The sequence below is a fragment of the Aedes albopictus genome, chromosome 1 (genome assembly GCF_035046485.1).
Source record: "Aedes albopictus strain Foshan chromosome 1, AalbF5, whole genome shotgun sequence".
Taxonomy (NCBI): domain Eukaryota; kingdom Metazoa; phylum Arthropoda; class Insecta; order Diptera; family Culicidae; genus Aedes; species Aedes albopictus.
The window spans coordinates 216,578,104-216,593,510 of record NC_085136.1 but is presented as its reverse complement, the minus strand read 5'-3'; positions in this window follow the sequence as shown (position 1 = coordinate 216,593,510).

Here is a 15,407-nt window from a genome sequence, read left to right as displayed (position 1 = left end):
TAGAAGATAGAAGATAGAAGATAGAAGATAGAAGATAGAAGATAGAAGATAGAAGATAGAAGATAGAAGATAGAAGATAGAAGATAGAAGATAGAAGATAGAAGATAGAAGATAGAAGATAGAAGATAGAAGATAGAAGATAGAAGATAGAAGATAGAAGATAGAAGATAGAAGATAGAAGATAGAAGATAGAAGATAGAAGATAGAAGATAGAAGATAGAAGATAGAAGATAGAAGATAGAAGATAGAAGATAGAAGATAGAAGATAGAAGATAGAAGATAGAAGATAGAAGATAGAAGATAGAAGATAGAAGATAGAAGATAGAAGATAGAAGATAGAAGATAGAAGATAGAAGATAGAAGATAGAAGATAGAAGATAGAAGATAGAAGATAGAAGATAGAAGATAGAAGATAGAAGATAGAAGATAGAAGATAGAAGATAGAAGATAGAAGATAGAAGATAGAAGATAGAAGATAGAAGATAGAAGATAGAAGATAGAAGATAGAAGATAGAAGATAGAAGATAGAAGATAGAAGATAGAAGATAGAAGATAGAAGATAGAAGATAGAAGATAGAAGATAGAAGATAGAAGATAGAAGATAGAAGATAGAAGATAGAAGATAGAAGATAGAAGATAGAAGATAGAAGATAGAAGATAGAAGATAGAAGATAGAAGATAGAAGATAGAAGATAGAAGATAGAAGATAGAAGATAGAAGATAGAAGATAGAAGATAGAAGATAGAAGATAGAAGATAGAAGATAGAAGATAGAAGATAGAAGATAGAAGATAGAAGATAGAAGATAGAAGATAGAAGATAGAAGATAGAAGATAGAAGATAGAAGATAGAAGATAGAAGATAGAAGATAGAAGATAGAAGATAGAAGATAGAAGATAGAAGATAGAAGATAGAAGATAGAAGATAGAAGATAGAAGATAGAAGATAGAAGATAGAAGATAGAAGATAGAAGATAGAAGATAGAAGATAGAAGATAGAAGATAGAAGATAGAAGATAGAAGATAGAAGATAGAAGATAGAAGATAGAAGATAGAAGATAGAAGATAGAAGATAGAAGATAGAAGATAGAAGATAGAAGATAGAAGATAGAAGATAGAAGATAGAAGATAGAAGATAGAAGATAGAAGATAGAAGATAGAAGATAGAAGATAGAAGATAGAAGATAGAAGATAGAAGATAGAAGATAGAAGATAGAAGATAGAAGATAGAAGATAGAAGATAGAAGATAGAAGATAGAAGATAGAAGATAGAAGATAGAAGATAGAAGATAGAAGATAGAAGATAGAAGATAGAAGATAGAAGATAGAAGATAGAAGATAGAAGATAGAAGATAGAAGATAGAAGATAGAAGATAGAAGATAGAAGATAGAAGATAGAAGATAGAAGATAGAAGATAGAAGATAGAAGATAGAAGATAGAAGATAGAAGATAGAAGATAGAAGATAGAAGATAGAAGATAGAAGATAGAAGATAGAAGATAGAAGATAGAAGATAGAAGATAGAAGATAGAAGATAGAAGATAGAAGATAGAAGATAGAAGATAGAAGATAGAAGATAGAAGATAGAAGATAGAAGATAGAAGATAGAAGATAGAAGATAGAAGATAGAAGATAGAAGATAGAAGATAGAAGATAGAAGATAGAAGATAGAAGATGAAGATAGAAGATAGAAGATAGAAGATAGAAGATAGAAGATAGAAGATAATAATAGAAGATAGTAAACTGAAGACGAAAGTAATCAGAGGAAGGCAAAAATAGAAGATAAAAAAAAAGAAGTTGGAAAATATAAACTGGGAAAAAGATACTGGAAGTTCATAATTGCTGTTAAAAATCATGTTCGTTCAACGCTTAGAACAAAGTGAAATAGTATCACTTATACAAAGCATAAACACATGATAAAACAAAAGCTCTAAACCCGATGCTGCAGTGTCTCACAGCACTGTTAGTTTGGGCACACCGATCATCCTGCGGTCCATACAACGCTAAATCGATGAGGGAACATTTTCCCTTCTATCATTTCAACTGTGTAGCTACGTACCTAACTACACTGTGCACACTCGGTGGCAAATAACACCCAGAGCCCATCGGAGAAGGTTCAACATTTTATAAGACGAACCAGTACAGTGACCCCACACCGATGAATCACCTTAATTTTGTACACTATTTATGAATCACCACGTTAATCAAATGAGTGATCCATAAACTGTGGTCATTTTTGCCGATTCATAAATTGTGGGGTCACTGTACCTACTCCAGTCGGCAGAGCTTGCGGTGATGATGATGACAACGACGAACACCGACCGAAGAGCGTGCGCAGTGGACACAGTTCCACAACACAACACGTGAAGTATTGTCCATTGCAGTAAAAACGACCGACGATGGGATTCGTCCATCGAACGGCCAGTTATGACGGCAAAGCGCAATAAAGCTGGTTATTATTGTTATTTTCGTTCTGCTTTTCCGAATACTACTGGACGCTACACGTACCGTAATCCGCGGTCAAATAGACAAGTTGTTAACTTTTAGGAACAAAATTGAGAAATATTGAATGAGAACTTGAAATGTGCAGTTTACCTACGCGGATTCAAATTGCCGCATGAATAGATTTCTTTCAATTGGAACAAGCGGTATCGATATAACTGCATAAACTAGGCCGAAATCCAAATGTTCATATTTTTTTGTACTCAATTAAGAGCTAATTTGAAAATCAATTTCAAAGTTTGTATGGAAGCGATTTGTTTAATCATCCTTCATACCCAAATCATGAAACCCAATTCAGTGAAAACTAAATGACTTCAGTCAATTGATTTTTGCTTTCTACTCTATTTTGAATAACGCTTCAAAATTTCATGATTTATGAGTTGCACTATTAGTTTAATTTTCATTAGTTTTCGATTTAATTTATCAATTATGCATTAATCGTGACAGGATAGACATGACAGTTTCCAGATTTCAGCATGGTTCCACTTCCCGAGTGATAAATTTTCCTCAAATGATCATTTTCACCTCAGTTTACGGTACCTATGGAAACTCAACTGATGATGGAGGACCAGTCTGCCAGTAGCTGTAGCGCGCCAGCAATGCTGCCCGCGTTCAACCTCGATCCGAAGTGCTTGACTGGTGCGCTTGTTTGTTGCGTTGCTTTCTTGCTTTCTGGTTGAAATTATTCACGAGTGGCGGCGCCACCAGCTGAGTCGTCCTCGCGTCGATGGAACTTTCTGATGATGGGATTGTTTGAATTTGAAACGGTTTGGAGTTATTGATCAGCGAATACGAACTGTCGGTTTGTACATAGAGGAGCTTTTGAAAATTACAATAATAATTAATTACAATTAAAATTTGGGCACGCACACTTTATAATGCAGTATGAAACGATCCAGATTTTGCTGAGTAAAACGAAATTTAATAAATTTAAAAACAAAAATGAGTTAGGCTATCATGGGTTTGATTTTCCATCAAATAGGTTAACCCTTTAAATGTCAGGACAAACATTTTAACTATTTTCAATCAGTTGGTACTCAGGACCTATAAAATATTAAAAGAAGCGGTCTTCAATACGATCGACGAGAAGAGTTTTACTACCTACAGCAGTGGTTGTCTAACCGGAAGTACATGTTTGGCCCTTTTTTGCACCGGAAGTAAGTGTTCCCAGGATAGCAATGATTTTATTGCCTTTTTCCGGCTATACCAGTTGGCCTGTTTGTCTGAAGTAGACGTAAAAACTTGAAGTATTTTTAGATAAAGTACGTTTTATTGGCAAATTGTAAAAAAAACTACCACTTGTTTTGGTGGGATTCAAACCCACGACTCCGTATCGCTAGTCCGGCGCTTCAACCAACTAAGTTCCCTGGAGCATTTTTTTTGGTGATTCTGGAGTGAATCTAGGATTTAGTGATACTTCTGATCTATTTTAGGACTTAAAATTATAGAATAGAGCAATGCAAAATCACAACTTTGAGGCTGATTTCTAGTATGAGTCTAGTCTAGTTTCTAAAGCAATAATAAAGCAATAGCACGGCTGTAGCTCTGTAATGAATCGGTCAAAATGGCCAAATAATTGACTGAGAACTCTTTGGTGTATGTTTATTATTTGTGCCAAATTTCATAAAAATCGATGCATAAGGCCGAAACATGAACGATGCATAGGGCCGGGGATGATAAATAATAAATGTATTTGATGAAAAATTACCCGAGCAATAAGGCGAAATCGTTAAACTCATCGGATGTGTTAAGAAATTTTCTCGGCAACTCTAATCTCACTTTAAATTTTTTAAATTTCTTAAATAATTTATTCGTGCCCCCCCTCAAAATGTCGAATTTCGACAAAAAATTTCCGAGGGGGGGGTGACATAAGAGAAAATCGAAATTTGTGTCAGCCTAACTTTTAACTGTGGAGGAAAAACAAACAGACGTGGTTTTAAGTATTTTGTACAATCATGACCAATTTTCATACACATAGTAGATGGTTCTTTTACGCTACCGTTTAAAGTTCTGTGATGATAATTATGAAATTTCGTTAGCAGTTATGATACTTATAGAGACACTTTCTTGCAAAATTTCAACAACTTTTATCAATTGGTGTTAGTGAAATTTTTTCGTGTTTTTCATGTGCGATGTTTTCCTATTCATAACTTTTGAATTTCTCTGCCAATTTTCATGAAATTTTCACAGAAGGTAGTTGATTATGTCTAGATTGAGTTTAAATAAGGGAGAAAGTAACATGAGAGAGTTCTCTTCATCGACTCTCTCTTCTGCAAATTAAAGTGACAAGATGCAAATTCAATCAAACTTTTTTATTTACACTTAGACGCTAGATTGCATCGCAACCTAGCGATATATGACCAAAAAGTGCAACCATACTTGTATCTTGTTACTTCAATTTGAAGAAGAGAGAGTCGATGAAGAGAACTCTTCAATCTAGATGTGTTTATTATGTCTGCAAAATTTGATGATTATTAGTATAGTACTTTCAATTAGTACAATCGAGGAGCTAAAATCACGTTCAGTTCCAATACATGTTTCGATTAAAAAATTGTTGACAGAGCATCGATTTTTTTTAAATGGTGCCTAAGCATTGAATGTAGATTGAAAGGTTTGTGTTCCAAATTTCAGACATTTCTTTTGCCAAATTCAAAAGTTGCAGCGCTGACAAGCAAAACTAGGGGCTGTACAAAATTCAATGGCGCACATTAGGCTGTCCCTTATTTTGCAAAAATTGGAAATGTTATAAGTTCATTAGTGGAAAATGATCGTTTTAGCTAAAAAATGATCGTGTTAAAATTTGAAGTCCGTATCTCAAGGCTAAGGGGCCTAAAGTTGTCAAAAATGGTATGGGACCAAAAAAAAACATGACATTTTTTTCGACGAAAAAATACGCTATTCTACAAAAACCGGTGATTTTAGGACCCTATAGGGCTAAAAATGTGCTTAGAATTGCGATATCTCTACTCGTTTTTGGGCTATTGGACAAAATAGGGTAAGTTTCCTTCGGAATCTAAAAAAATGATCAAAAATGCTGATTTTTCGATTGTTTTTCTGTCAATATCTCGGAAACGAGAAGAGATATCGCAAATCTAAGCACATTTTTGGCCCTTTAGGTTCCGAAAATCACTGGTTTTAGTAGAATAGTGTATCTGTTTTGTCGAAAAAAAATTCATGTTTTTTTGGTCCCATACCATTTTTGACAACTTTAGGCCCCTTGAGGGACCACTCAGCCTTGAGATACGGACTTCAAATTTTGACACGATCATTTCTTAGCTGAAACGATCATTTTACACTAACGAACTTATAACATTTTTAATTTTTGCAAAATAAGAGACGGCCTAGCGCACATTCTACTCTTTCATTGCTACAACAAAAAGTACAGCACCGATTCACTTGAAATTTTGTAGGTGAAATAAACACATCTTAAGATGTTATTAGGCCAAATTTGAGCTATTTTAATGTATCTATTACAGATTTATAGCTGTATTTCTGTGTCCCGATACAGGCTCTATCTGGAATTTGGTTACATAGGTGTATAATGCGAATAATTCCGATATGATCGAAAGACTATGTTTTGAATGTTTAGTGTTGTGTTATCGTAGAAAATGTTTCTTATATTAGAACCGTACTGTTGAAAAGCTTTTGCTCTATTTGCTTAATTGAGAAACGTAGGAGAAGGTAAAGCATAACTAGCGCAACCTGGATGATTTTATAAGTGTCTTTGTCTTACATCTGGAGTAGAGTTTATTAATTTAACTAAGACACGCCAATATTTGGTCCGGGTGATACTAAATTTACCATATCAAAAAAACAATCAAAGATAGTGTTACCTTTTAGGCGCTGAAAAAATGTTGGGGACAAAACGCACCTGGAGGTGGGACGTTTCACGATTTAGCTTATCATGAAATTACAAGACACTCCATCTAACCATTCACGGCAGCAATGAATGGAAGGTCCAGACTATCGTACTCGTTTTTGGGCCGCCGCTCTCCATCCTCGGTTCCGTCCCGTCAGTAAGGATCCAAGGTAGAGGAAGTCCTCCAGAATGTAGAATTAGCTTTCATATTACTCCACTACCTTTTACGTATCCCCGTCTACCGTAACGTTACTTCCTAGACGAATCCTGTTGTGTTCGGTTCCGGTTACTAGCAAACACTTTGTAATTTTGACGCATTTACTACCAGTCTGACCTTTGCTGCTTCACGGTTTAGAGGTGGATGTACAGCTCTACCACCGTTCTCACTTCTTCTTCTTTTTTGTGGCCGTGCGGTTAGCCTCACCAAGCGTATAACCGTATCATGCTATGGGGTGAGGGTTCGATTCACGCTCCGAGTGATGAAAAGTTTCGAAAGAAATGTCTCTTCCTCGTATCCACTGGGGCTCGTAATATGTGGCATGTCCGTCTAGTGTTAAGTTTCGTTCTGTCTGTACAGCCTCGGCTGAAGACGGTGTACGAGTCTTTTTTTTCTTCTTCTTGGCGTAACGTCCCCACTTCTGGGACAAAGTCTGCTTCTCATCTTAAAGTTCTGAGCAGTGAAGAGAATTGTCAGACAAAAGAGGCACAAAACAAGCAACAAAGAAGACGCGGCGATTACACTTTATCCCAACTGGTAACAGATGATGACATGATCTCATTTTTTTTTTGTTGCAGACAAAACGGAAGCTGAATTTGTTGCGTACTTTTCAACTCGTGAATAATCAATTATTATCAACCCAAAATCGAAACTTTTTGATGATACATCTTCAGCAGCGTTGCAGTGTTTACCGACTCGAAGCTACCGCGCGAAAATCACAATGCAAGCCTTAAAAATCTCTAAACTCGTGGTGTACGATCTTTGTCCTATTCTGTTCAAGTTGGGACAAACCTATGTCGCTTTGGGAGAATGTCGCAACAAACTCAGGTTGCGACATTGTCGTTATTGTTGCGCGATGGTTGAATTTTGATTCACTGGTTCTGAGCATTTTCACAGTTGTTAACCTTCCGTAACTCGCGCGGTTGGCCACCACCGCCAGCACCACGCTAATGCTGAATAAAAGCGAGATTTTTTCAACGTGTTGTACAAAATACAACAGCGCGATCACTCGAGGGTTAACTGAGAGCTTCCTCTCTTCCAATGACCATTTTGCATGTGTATATAATGTGGAAGAGCTGCAAAACGGTGAGTCGATAAGGAGAGCGTCCAACATAGCTCTGGTCCTCACAAGTTCTTACCTCATGTTTCCACGGGTCAAGCGATGACAAAGACCGCCAGCTAAGAGTTGTGTGCTTAGCTGGTAGTGCAGCCTGGACACTGTTGTCCTTCTGACTTCAGCTAGATTGAGGAGGTACGACCCGAGCGTCTGTTCACCAAGAAGGTACGGCTCAAACAGCGTCTGTTCTGGCATCCAGCGGCTGAGTAAGAAACGCTGCACCACGCCCAGCTAGATCCAGGGTGGTAGCCCCATCAGCGTGGTCGTCCCAGTGTTGGTTGGGTCGTTAAACAGAACTGGCACGATGGCCCTCCGGCGAGACAGGAGTGTTCTGCCGAAATTCTGCAAAGTGACGTAAGCGACATTGATAGTTTTGGCCCATTTTTTGGTTATTATGCATAAAACTCTTGCTCATCCTCTAAGTTTCTTTCCATAGATGATAGATTACGACTAGATCTTGCATTCTAATACAGCAGGCATACCACAGCGTTATTTTTACACCAGATATTATATATAATATACCAAAAAATATCGACATTTTGAATGGCGCTTACGTCACTTTGCAGAATTACGGCAGTGTTGGCGTAGGCCCAATAAGCCACCCGTAAAAATCCCCATTGCGAATAACATAGGAGAAAATACGACTCGATACAATAGGCAAAGACCCACACGACGAAATAAGAACTACGATTGGAAACTTGGAACATAGAATTGCAAGTCACTAGGTTTCGCAGGATGTGACAGGATAATCTACGACGAACTATATCCCGGTAATTTCGACATCGTGGCGTTGCAGGAACTTTGTTGGACTGGACAGAAAGTGTGGAAAAGCGGGCATCGAGCGGCTACCTTCTACCAAAGCTGTGGCACCACAAATGAACTGGGAACAGGATTTATAGTGTTGGGCAAGATGCGACAACGTGTGATCGGGTGGCAGCCGAGCAACGCAAGGATGTGCATGTTGAGAGTTAAGGGCCGTTTCTTCAACTACAGCATCATCAATGTCCACTGCCCACACGAAGGGAGACCCGATGACGAGAAAAAATCGTTCTACGCACAGTTAAAGCAAACATACGATGGTTGCTCGCCGCGTGACGTGAAAATCGTTGTCGGCCCATGAACGCGCAGGTAGGAAGGGAGGAAATGTACAGACCGGTAATCGGGCGAAACAACCTGCACGTCGTATCGAATGATAACAGCCAGAGATGCGTAAACTTTGCAGCCTGCCGTGGTATGGTAGTCCGAAGCACCTTCTTCCCCCGCAAAGATATCCACAAAGCCACCTGAAGATCACCCGACCACCAAACAGAAAACCAAATCGACCACGTTCTAATCGACGGTAAATTCTTCTCGGATATATTTAACCAACGTCCGCACATACCGCAGTGCGAATATAGATTCGGATCACTACTTAGTCGCTGTGTGCATGCGCTCAAAACTTTCGACAGTTATCACCACGCGTCGAAGTCGAACGCCGCGGCTCAACATCGAGCGGCTGCATAACGTAGAAGTGGCTCAAGACTACGCGCAGCAGTTAGCAGTGGCCCTACCAACGGAAGAGCAGCTTGGCGCAGCTACACTTGAAGATGGCTATAGGGACATCCGATCCGCCATAGGTATTACCTCGGCTGCAGCACTAGGCTTCGCGACTCTGAATCACAGAAACAACTGGTACGACGGCGAATGTGAACAGTTGAAAAACGAGAAGAATGCAGCATGGGCGAGAATGCTGCAACACCGTACGAGAGCGAATGAAGCAAGTTACAGACAGGCGCGGAACAGGCAGAACTCAGTCTTCCGTATGAAGAAGCGCCAGCAGGAAGTACGTGATCGCGAAGCGAAGGAAGAGCTGTACCGCGCTAAGGACACACGAAAGTTCTACGAGAAGCTGAACCGCTCGCGCAGAGGCTTTGTGCCACAAGCCGACATGTGCCGAGATAATCACGGGAATATTCTCACGAACGAGCGTGAGGTGGTCGAGAGGTGGCGGCAGCATTACGATGAGCACCTCAATAATGGCGACGTTGCAAGTACCGAAGGTGGCGCGGTAACAGATCTAGGAGTATGTGCACAGGACGAAAGACTTCCTGCCCCTGACCTCCAAGAGACTGAGGAGGAGGTTGGCCGATTGTGAAACAACAAAGCCGCTGGAGCAGATCAACTACCAAGCGAGCTTCTAAAATACGGTGGAGCAGCACTGGTGAGACCACTACACTGGGTCGTTACCAAGATTTGGGAGGAGGAAGTATTACCGGAGGAATGAATGGAAGGTACCGTGATTTCGGGTGAAATTGATCGACGCGAGGGCCATTTTTATTTGTCAAAAATATAGCTTTGAAGTTAAAACGATTTGTAGAAAATGACCATCATCTGGCTCAAGGGTAATTAAATGATAAGTTAACATGTTTTACAGCTAATTAGTCACATATTTCTGTATTAAGTTTCATATTTTCCGAGACTGCGTGTTAGGCGAATTTTAAAGACACTTTCAAATTTTTGTTACCGTAGCAGTATCGCACATGCAATGAATATTCGACTGAATGTTTATAGCTGCCAAGCATTCATTAAATCCGATTTCGTCATCAAAAATTCCATAAATATTCAAATGTATGCATAAAATTATACTTTTTGGAAGTACAGTAGTGTAATTACATGTTTAGTATGGAAATTGCATACTTTCAGGCGTTTTCTTGCGGTTTGTTTTTACTGTAAATTAAAATAGGGAATCGCGCCACTTGGGCGGTGGCTTCTATATTCGTCTGTTTTCCACTATAACTCTGTCAAATTTGAACCAATCGACACAACTTTTGGAATGTGGTGAGACAGGTATAGTATCTACCCGTGTACAACATTTAAAGTCAATTGGTTCAAAATTGACTGAGTTATAGTGGAAAACAGACGAATATAGAAGCCACCGCCCAAGTGGCGCGATACCCTAATTGAAAATTTAGAAAAGTTGTAAAAGTTTTGCATAGCTTTTCGCATTCTGGGGTGGTTGTTTTATTTGGAAAACATATTTTCAGAACTTACAAAGGCATTCCACTGACTGATCAATTTCACCCCGAAAGTAATATTTTTGATTTTTTATTTCAAATGACATTTATTGTGATAAAATGATTTGTAATAAAAGTTTCAACCTCGTTGACTGATGAAAACCGTGGTCGTACTTGTTTCAAAACTTTGAGTTCAACCATATCGTTGAATATTCAAAAATAAGGCGCCAAAAACTGCAAAAAGTGATCAATTTCACCCGAAATCACGGTATCGTGTGTCCCATCTACAAAAAGGGCGACAAGTTGGATTGCGGGAACTACCGCGCGATCACACTACTGAGCGCTGCCTACAAGATAAGGACTGTTCAATTTATAAAACGGACAACTTGCTTGTGTGATATCTTTTTTATTTTTCAATAAAATCATTATCAGTTTTTTGCATAACTTTCTATAGCTATTCTCAAATGTAGGAAAAATATACCGTAAAACGGGGTATCTTTGATAATGCGGGTAACTTTGATAGTGCGGCAGGCATTGTGTAATATATCTTATAACTATGATTCCTTCAACCAGTTAAGAAAAAGGCAAACGTAAATCAATTCTATACATATGAAAGTTCATCTTAGACGTATTTTCATCAAAATCTAGTTTATATTCAACTTTTTGGACAAAAATTAAAAATTGTTGATATTTTTGTCATTTATCAACCCCTTCAAACAATCTGCTATATGACTTCGTTAGAACTATTTTTTCAATGAATGGACTTTTATTCTCGATAGATTCATCATAGTAGATTCCAAATCTGGCCTTGAATCTCTTAACGAAGTGTGTTTTAACAAAATGGAAGCAATTTTGTAAATTGGGATATTAATCTCCATACATTGATAAACGCCTAAAAGTATGCAATGCCCTTGTAATTTCATGTAGATAAATATGTGTTGTTCAAAATTTGTTAATAAAACATTCAAAAACTATCCAAAAAAGAAAACTAACCATGAATAGCATGTAATCATATATTGATGTACCGTTTAGCATTTATTATTACAAAGATAATGATTTTTGATAGGTAAATTTGTTCTGTTTTGCACTCAATACTCCACAAACTCATTTTTATGTGTAGAATTTAGTAAAAAATATATGTTTTGATATGAAAATTCTATCTAATATATTCTACAAGCCTCCTCTCATCATGTTCATACTCCTAAGATTTCAATCTGTGATAATTTTTTAATGATTTGATGTGTTTTTAACGAATTATCAAAGTTACCCCAAAATGAAAATCTGATTTTCGGTTATAAGAAAAACTAAAAGTTATCCAAAATATTTCAGATTATCGAATCTTTCAATTGCAGTACTTGTTTTAAAAACATAAAACTCGGGGAAATACTGTAACATGTAAAAATATTGAGAAAATTCGCTGAAAAACTATCAAAGTTACCCCATTTTACGGTAACATTAAGCAAAATGTTCTTTATTGTGTAACCGAAGCGGTTTTCGTAAAACATCAATAAAAACCCATTTCTCAAAATTCGACATAACTTTCCACATACTTAAGATGCACATTTTCATGAAGTTTTCAATGTATTGGAATCTTATACTATTCTACTGAAGGTAAAGCTTAATAGTTGATCAGTAATTATGCACCAAGCAGTCTCCGGCATAATATAGTGAGTTACCTTATTTTCATAGAAATTATGAAAAAATGTTCATTTAAGTCCTGTGCTGCAATAACATCACGGATTCGGCTAAAAATTTGTCCAGAGTAGTAGAAAATTGCTCTCTGAATGATACAGAAGAAAAATTTACTTATAACTGCATTTTTCATCAAAAATTTAGTCCATAAAGATGGCCATATTAAAAAATGTCATACTTTTTGCTCCATTGATGCAGATTTTCGACCCTAGCGAATCTTGTTATTATTTTTTTCAGCAAAGTTGGTCCCATGTTATTGTACACCTTATTTAATAATAATCGGATGCAAAGTTTCCATTTCCTACATTATTGTTATGCAAAATTTACATTAGGTTGCATTGTTATTTGTAAGAACCTTCAAAGAACGAAACCGTTTTGATTACTGTGTCTGCAATAGCGCACAATAACCAAACCAGCAATGCTATTAAGAAGCAGTTTTCTGCATTTAAAACCACATTATTCCCACTTTCGACTGGATGCATAAAAAAAAATGATTATTTAATATTTTCATGCCCGTTTTGCTTTACAATTGAATTTTATTGAAAAAATCGAATCTTACCTCAGACTTTAATATCTCAACACTTAATTTTCCGACTGAGTTTAAATTTTGCCGAATGTTTATTACTCATGCTGCTGCAGCATGGCACATACTTTTCTGGTATTAAAAACGATATACCATATGTGAACAGTAATTTTGTATATATTTTCAATTTTCAGCAATCGAAAAATTCACCTTATTTAACACCTGGCCGATTTTCTATAAAATAAAACTATTATTTTATTCGATTCAAAAATGATCACTATAATGACAGATGATGTACTGAACAACGTAGCAAGGGTGGTTAAATTTAAACTACGCGTCTTCTTTTTATAGCCTTGTAAAGTTGTCCGTTTTATAAATTGAACAGTCCTTACTCTCTCAAATTTAATGCCGCCGTCTATCACCGATTGCAAGAGAGTTCGTGGGGCAATATCAGGCTGGATTTATGGGTGAACGCGCTACAACGGACCAGATGTTCGCCATCCGCCAGGTGTTGCAGAAATGCCGCGAATACAACGTGCCCACACATCACCTGTTCATCGATTTCAAATCGGCGTATGATACAATCGATCGAGAACAGCTATGGCAGATTATGCACGAATACGGATTCCCGGATAAACTGATACGATTGATCAAGGCGACGATGGATCGAGTGATGTGCGTAGTTCGAGCACCGACGAACCGACGTGACAGTGGTGATTCAAAAGTGTCCCCCCCCAAATTTAACGGTCGACCACCGAAGCGAGCGATCGCTTCTGTCAAATCAGCGCAGACGCGAACCGTTTCCTATATGAACACATGGGGGTTCGATGTCGAGCTACCAAACCATCGCGGGCCGTTATAGAAGTGGCGATAGTTTTCGCTTATTTTTCATCATGGCGTCGCGGACAACAAATTTGAATTTATTTGTTCTAGCTGTCACGTCGGTTCGTCGGTGGTTCGAGTATCAGGGACACTCTCGAGTCCCTTCGAATCTCGCAGAGGGTTACGGCAAGGTGATGGTCTTTCGTGCTTGCTGTTCAACATTGCGTTAGAATGTGTAATAAGGAGAGCGATAAACACGAGTGGAACGATTTTCACGAAGTCTGTTCAGCTGCTTGGTTTCGCTGATGATATTGATATTATTGCTCGTAAATTTGAGACGATGGCGGAAACGTACATCCGACTAAAGAGTGAAGCCAGATTCGCCATTAATGTGTCGAAGACAAAGTACATGATGGCAAAGGGCTCGAGGGAGGAATCAGCGCGCCCGCTACCCCGAATGTATATCGACGGTGATGAAATCGAGGTGGTTGAAGAATTCGTGTACTTGAGCTCACTGGTGACCGTCGAAACCAGCAGAGAAATTCAGAGGCGCATTGTGGCAGAAAATCATGCTTACTTTGGACTCCGCAGAACTCTACGATCGAATAAAGTTCGCCGTAACACGAAGTTAACTATTTACAAAACGCTGATTAGACCGGTCGTTCTCTATAGGCTCGAAACATGGACCCTACGTGCAGAGGAGTTTTCGAACGGTTGCGTACCATCTACGGCGGAGTACAGATGGAAGACGGGACTTGTTATCACAGTAGAATCACTTGACATAATCCGGAACCACACGATGAAGGTGACTTGTTCCACCAAAGCTCCTCTCCTCAATGAGACAGCTTCACACTGACACCACAGAGAAACAGACGTAACACATAGAACAAATTTCATTAAAAAAATTTGTCACGAAAACGTAATCGCCCAATGCTAAACGTACTTTGTTTGGCCGGGCCGCCACTAGATGGTGGTAGTGAGCAAACGTCAAACAAGAGCAAAAACGATGCCAGCGCCGCGAGTGGTCGATCGACCTACTACTGAATATATGAATCAACCGTTAAAAATGTGATCGATGGGAAGCAATGAGAGTGTGACGTCTGTTTCTCTGTGCTGACACCATCATCATGGTGCTGACTGTCACTGTTTCTTGCTAGGGGCGGACCCCCAAGGGGTATAACAGTAAACTATATTTACACTCCACAAGTTCCATTTAGGTTAAATTTATTTCGGCCAGGAATGACCCTGAAACCCCTGAATCTCTTGGAACGATTCTGAAGCCCCCTGAAACCTCATGAATCGCCCATGAAACACCCCTGAAACGGCTGGAACCCTCTGAAAAATAACCCTTTTAGTGTTCTACATGTAACAACTTCCACCGTTATTAACTGAGAGCTTCCACTGCCAATGACCATTTTGCATGTGGCAGGTACGAATATACTCATGCCCGAGGAAGTCAAGGAAATTGATTTTGAAACGATTTCAGATACAAATTCCTTGTCGGTGTTAAACGTATCTAAATACCAAGGTAAGATGTAAGATACTTCAACTAATATTCATAGATTAGTAAGAAAAGGAAAATAGCAAAAAATAGTTATGAAATTTGCGCAGATTTGTATGGGCACATCACTATTTAGCAAACTTTTCTAAAAAATTAAGCTCTCACATCTTAGAAGTAACTATT